The following is a 6738-nucleotide window of genomic DNA, read 5'->3' on the forward strand; positions in this document are numbered from 1 at the left end:
CAATATTGTAACAAATCCAATGAAGACTTTCAAAATGGTCCGCATCAAAAAAAATCTTTAGAAAAAGACAATACGGAATATTAATGAACTCAAAATCTTGTTCTTTGAGAAGATCAATGAACAAACCTCCAGCCGGACTAATTAGGAGGAAAAGAGGGAAAACGCAATCACAGCATCGGTTATGAGGGAGGTGACGTCACCGGATTCTACACGTTTAAAGAACAGTGAAGAACGTCGGGGCAGCTTTGTGCCGATACAGCCAAAAACATGGACAAATGGACAAACCCCTGGAGAGACACAAACCACCCAAGCTCTCACAGGAAGAAACCTGAATAGCCCTGTCTCTTCTGAAAATTCAACTTGAAGTTGAACCTTTCCCACAAAGAACCTTAGGACGAGACGGCTTCTCGGTGCATCCACCTGACATTTAGGGAAGAAGTGGGACCAGTGCTGGGGTCTTCCAGAAGACGGAGCAGGATGGGATGCTCCCCGACGCCCAAACAGCATCACCGCACATCCAGGCCGGACAGGCCTCGCGGGAAGAACGTTTCGGGACGTTTCACTCTGACCCCACCTCAGTGCCGCTCCCGCGGGGTCCTGGCCGTTTCTCCCTGAACCTCGCGAGTGAAGCCGCCTCCTCTCACACATGCTTCCATTCCCTGGCCCACGTTTCTCAGACCAGACCTTCCTTCCTGAAGCACATCCTTTAGGGACCCGGCTGCTGGTAAGATCCTTCCAGGTTTATTCCGCACACAGGCCTTTACTTCACCGTTATCCTTGAAAGGTGCTCCCGGTGGAGGGCGGTGCATCTCCCACTGCCTGCAGCCTTTCCAGAGCCACTGTGGCTTCTCCCGTCTGAGTCGGCGATGCTCTCTCTACCACGTGTGGCGTCCTTGCCGTCTCCCTTTCCACGCGTGATGCACTGATTCCAACAGCGTGTTCGGGTCTACCATCGGCAGTGGGAGAGCCTCGGCCACTTTTCCCAGAAATGCCCCTCCCACACGTTTCTTCTCCGCTAAGATTGGTTCTGTCCTCCGTCCTTGCCGTCAGCCTCCGTGCCCCTCTGTGCTGAGTGCAGTGCTGTTTTCAGAGAGATCCGTGTTTCCGCGGTGCTAATTTTCTCGACGTTGGTACTCAGTTCACTTACTGAGTTGTTCACTATTCAGTCATCTGTATGGCTCCAGACGCTCTATTTGATTTTCTTTATTAAAGCTCCTGGTCTGAGGGGTCTTCTCCTCGGCCTGCTTTCCCGCCTCTGGGTTTGCGTAGAGGACGGGTCGGCACTGGGGGTGAATGTCCTTCGTGGCTGCAGAGTCTCTGCAGGCCTGATCCAGCTGCTTTGTTTTTGCTGGGGTCCACCTGCTCTCACTCACGGTACTTCGTCCTCCTGTGTGTCCAGAGGTTTTTGGTTGTGAGCTCGTTTGGTTAAGACCGATCTCTGGGAATCCCGAGGCCAGACGTGTGGGTGATTCCTTCCAGGAAGGGTTAGAGCTCGTGTCCCGTCTGCCGGGTCCCGGGCTCTGTGGGCAGAAACACCTTGAGACCCTCCGAGGCCCTGTGAGCTCAGGGTCCAGGGTGACGCGTCTGGGTTTTCTTCCAGGAGCCGTGGAAGGCTCTGGTGGGTGTGATACGCTCTCGCTCGGGCTTTTCTGAGATCATTCTGGCGCTTCCTGGTGGCCTGGAAGGAGCTAGAACCCAGCCAGCCCTCGGCCTGCTCCCCCCCGAGCTGCAGTTGCCCTGCATCCTGACCGCGGACTCGGTGTGTCTGTGAGGAAGACCCAGCACACTCAGAGCGAAGCTCGGACCCCGGCCTCTTTTCTCCCCCTCCCCCCTCGCTCTTGTGACGGGCGGGGCAGAGTGGCCCCATGGCTCACTGCTTCTCAGTGACCCTGGCGAAGACCCCCTCCGCTGAAGGGCTTTGTAGATGCCCCCCGCCCCGGCCCTGGGCCGTGCCCACTGGGGAACTGGGACACGGCTGGGCCGGGAGCGATTAAAGGGCTTAATTCTGTAAGTAAATTCCACCGTTCGGCATCCCAGTGGATAATTTTATCTTACCGCTTCCTTAAATTTCATCAAATAACTTTCAAGTGTGCAGAAAGCCAAAGGTGTGTGTATAACAGAAGCTGAACTGTGTTTGCCAAAGTGCGAGGACTAAATGCCCCATTTGGAGGGATTTTTAGTCCTAAGCACTTTTTATTGGTTTTCATAAGGCGGTTTAAGGTGTGAGAGAAAGTACACAAAGGCGTGGAAGCCGGTCAGACGGATCTGAGGCCAAGCTGCCGCGGGAGATCAAAGGCCTCGTGCACTGAGAAACTGGGGAAAGATGACTGTATTCCCCAGAGTCGCCGTCCGGGCAGGCAGCGAGCCTGTGGGCTGTGTCCCCGGGTCCCCCACCCAACTTGCTGCCTTTTCTCCTGGCTACACTGCGTCGCCCCAGCGCCAGCTGGGTGTGCAGCGGGCCACCGTCCTGGCTCTGCCCCAGATTCTTGGGGCCTCTCAGGAAGCCGCCACGCGGACCTGCAGGGCGGGATGGTGATACCTGCCACCTCCTCCAGGGCCGCTATAGGAGCTGCTGTGTGGGAAGTCGCTTTGTGGATCGTAAAGTTCCACGAAAACAAAGACCGTTCTTCATGTTATTTACCTTTACCTCTGAGAATTAAACAACCGTTCCAGTAAACCTGAGGCAGGACAAACCTCCACAGAATAGGGGCATAAAACACCCAGCGCATGAGTCCGATCCTGGAGACCCACCCAGGCGCCTGACCCATGAACCCCATGAGGTAATAAAACGGTTGCTCTGAGCCCGCACGTTGGAACAACGGGATCCTTGGACTCAGAGAAACTGGGAGACGGGACGGGGGCCGAGGTCCTGGAGGGCAGCCCTCCACCCAGGGCGGCTCCCGCCTCCTGCCTGCGTGGTCCCTGCCGCCAGGACCGTCCTCCTCGTCCCCTGCTCCGTCCCCTCCCCAGCGGGCCCCTTGGCTCTCCCTCTGGTGCCGAGAGGAGGTCCGGCCCCTCTGCCCCTTTGCTTCTCCAGAAAACACTTCCTAAATGCTGGTCCCTAAGGCTGCCTCGGCGATGTTCCCCCCGCCCCCCGACCCCTTGGTGTCCAGCACGAAGGGCAGTGCTCTGCCCATCATCTGCCTTCTCTGTTCCCTGAGCCAGACCCACCTCGGCCCGCGTGCAGCCCTGCTGTCGCATCAGCGCCCCCTCCCGGGTGTCTCTAGCGCTGCTGGAGTCCAGGCCTCTCAGGACCCGTCTGTCCCTGCAGGAAAAATCAGCGACACCACCAGGTGCAGGCGAGGGACCCTCTCATATGGCACTGGTTGGGATGCAAAACGGAAAACTAGACATATACTTAGGACGTGACCCAGCGACCGGACCCCTGGGCGCTTGTCCCCGAGCGACGAAAAGTCATGGAATTGTGTACATTACGTACAACAAACACCCTGTCTGCAGCCATTCATGGCGGCTGTATTTGTCACGGTTCCAAAGTGGGAAAAACGCAAATGCCCCTCGACAGGCCGCGTGGTTACATTAGCTGCCCATCCAGGCCTGGAATGCTGTTCCGGGATCAAAGGGGCAGACGACTGACACACACAGGAATTAATGCTGAGTGGAAAAGTCACCTTGAGGTGACGTGTAATATGGTCCCATTTATGTCAGTGTCTTGAAGGGACACGGTTCAGCACAGAGTAGGTGAGTGGTCACCAGGGGTCACGGTGTATGTGCGTGCGTGTAGGGGGAAACTCGGGGGCCCGGCCCGGAGGTGGCGGCCAGTTCTGTATCCTGATGGCAGTGCTGGGCACGCGAGTCTACACAGGTGACAAAATGACACCGCCTTCTACGCACACGCTGCACCAGGGTCAGTGTCCCGGTCCTGGCTTGGTGTCCACCGTGTCACAGGGGATTAGCCACCAGGGGCGCTGGGAGAGGAGCCCAGAGGCAGAGCCGCTGCCCTCGACCGGCTGCTCTGCTACATTGACTGTGGCAGGCAGAAGGACGCTCAAGGATGCCCCTTCCCAGGGGCTCTGAGGCCGGGACACAGCCCTGGACTAGCTGGACCCTGAGCCAATCGCAGGATCCTTGTCAGGGTCAGGGAGGGGGACGCAGCCACAGAGGCAGAGGTTGGGGTCAGAGAGCTTGGTGGGTCCGCAGGCCATCCCTCTTTTTCTCTCTCTCCCTCTTTCTCTCTCTCTCTCTCTCTCTCTCTCTGTCTCCCCCCCTCCCTCCCCCTCCCCCCTCTCTCCCCTCCCCCTCCCCCCCCCTCCCCTCCCAGCATCTGGTCCTCAGGCCCCAGCACTGGGCTTGGGGCTGCGCTGCTGGACTGCTTTGTTTTTACCCCACTGTGTTCAGCAGTCTGCATGTGTCCCTACATCGCACTGCATCTGTTTCAGCCAGCAACCTCCTCGGCTGAGACCCTTCTGGGTCCTGGTGGTGCCGTCCCACATCTTGACTGCAGACCCGAGGGTGCCTGGGTCGGGCACGTGCATCAGGTGTGCCAGCCCGTGGGCATGGGGTGGTGCCAGACACGTCACTGTGGCCTGTCCCCCCTCCCTGGGCCGCCCTGCAGAGGCAGCCCTCCTGCGCCCGCGGGGCTGCGGTGTCCCGAGGCCAGTGGCAGCGAACGCAGGAGGGAACCGCTGCCCTCGGACAGCCCTGCTCGGGAACCAATGGCATAATCGTTTATTTAAACACTGGCCAGGGCTCCGGTCCTGCCCACTGGTTGGAGTCTCTGGGACCCTCTTTCCTCCCTTTGCTGGGCTTCTCCCTATTCACGCCTTGCGGTGACTCCTCGCAGACGGGGGGCGATGGTCCACTGCCAGCCCTGCAGGCCCCCCACCAGCTCCCCAAGAGCAGCCCCGGTGTCCAATCACTGCACACGCAGTAGGAAACCTCAGTCGGGCTACTGTGTAATTGGGGGGTGGGGGGCTCTGTTTGCCCCTTCAGTGACAAACGACACGTATTTGGCTCCTGGCACAGAATCCACTGTTTAGAAATTTCCAGGTATGAAGTGTGAAACCCATCCACTGCCTTCCAGAAGTTCTAGAATCGGATTTTGCTGTATTTTGTCATAAGCCAACAATATGAAATTTTTTCTGGGAACATCTTCATGTTTTATGGCGCAGTGACTTGAGACCACCCCTAGCTTTCCAGAGACGGATTAACCGCACGTGTAATAGTGCACAGAGTATCCAGGAGATGAACGATTTCCATTCTCTCTAGGAAAAGTTTCCTCACTCCAACATGGTATTCTTCACACTGCTTCTGTTTCTTCTTTAAAAAAAAAAAAATTTGTTTTCTATGCTGGTTTCTCCAGTTTCTAGTTGTTGGAAAAGAACAAATTCCCCAAAGCCGCCCCAAATCCTCTACTGGCAGAAACAGGCAAGTCTCAGAGACCTTGCAGCGCTCACGCAGTGGACTTCCAGGAGAGCCACCCTTAGTCCCGAGGGTTACGAGCCGGGCAGACCAGAGCAAGCAGGATGAATGTGAGACGGCGTCGTCGACGGACGGGTAGCGGAGGCCTGTTTACGCCATGAAGACGAGCAGTTTCTGACCACGCTTCTTAACGTTGTGAAGGGTTAACATTTGTTCAGCCGCTCAGTGTTTGCCAAACTCAGGTGCCTCGTCCCCGCAAGCCTCCCAAGACCCAGAAGCTTCCCATTTCTTACGACTCAACCTTGAACAACTGCAGCGTCTGGCTTTGGGTGGAATGTCATTAGGGCGACTGCTCTGAACCGTCTGGCTCACATGACCAGCCGTTGTCAGAACGGTGCCCCAGGCCTGGGGAGGGTCTGCGGCTGGGCTGCAAGGCTGGGGCTCCTCCTATCCCTGGGGCTGCGAGCCTGGGGGCAGGCCCTTGACCTGTCCAGCCTCACCTTCCTCCTGGTGCTTGCGGAGGGAACGGCAGCTCTGGGCACGGAGGGAGGCCACGGGCAGGTGCCAGGAGCCTGCAGGTGGTGCCCCAGGGAGCCTGCGGCTCCACTTCTCCCCTTCCTTTGCCCAACCCATCAGGTGGGTGATTCATAGGGAACTGATTTGAGGATTTTTGTTTTTGGTGCAGATCACAGAAGAACTCAAAAAGAGAAACTACAGCCTGGGGTCAGGGAGACCGAGCCAGTGGGGGTAGGTGCCGCTGTTGCCTGCTGACCACTGCCCGCCGACCGCTGCCTGCTGACCACTGCCAGCCGCCGGAGCCGGGAAAGAGCTCCAGGAGCCCCACAGCGTGCCGGTCCAGGTCCAGGGTGCTCCTGCTGCCTTGGCTTCCCCAGGCCCGCGGGGCAGGGGCGGTGGTCCATTCTCTTCTTTGCACATCATTACAAATTCGCTGCCATGAGCCCCTGCTGGACCCCAAAGCATCCCTCACTGCCCGGTCACGGCCCACGTGAGAAAGTAACACACCAGAAGGAGCTGCTCCGCGCGGGCGCAGAATGCACCAGGTCCCCCAGGGACCCCACGTTATGGTCCCCTCCCTCGGTACCATAAAGCCTCTCCTCTGTGCGACCCTCGCAAGACCCCTGCGCCCTGGGAGGGGTCACGGCGTGTGGGTGGGGACACTGCGCGGAGCAGCTGCGCGGTCGGAGCAGGTTCTCGAGGCACCTGGGCGCAAACACCTCTGGGGCCACACCCGCGGCCCGCAGGGTGAACTAAGGGCGGGGCTGCAGGGCTCCCGCGACCCCGCCCCTTCCTCCTCCCGACCCCGCCCCTTCCTCCGCACGGACCCCCCTTTGCTCCGAC

This window comes from Phocoena sinus, chromosome 3 (genome assembly GCF_008692025.1).
Source record: "Phocoena sinus isolate mPhoSin1 chromosome 3, mPhoSin1.pri, whole genome shotgun sequence".
NCBI lineage: Eukaryota > Metazoa > Chordata > Mammalia > Artiodactyla > Phocoenidae > Phocoena > Phocoena sinus.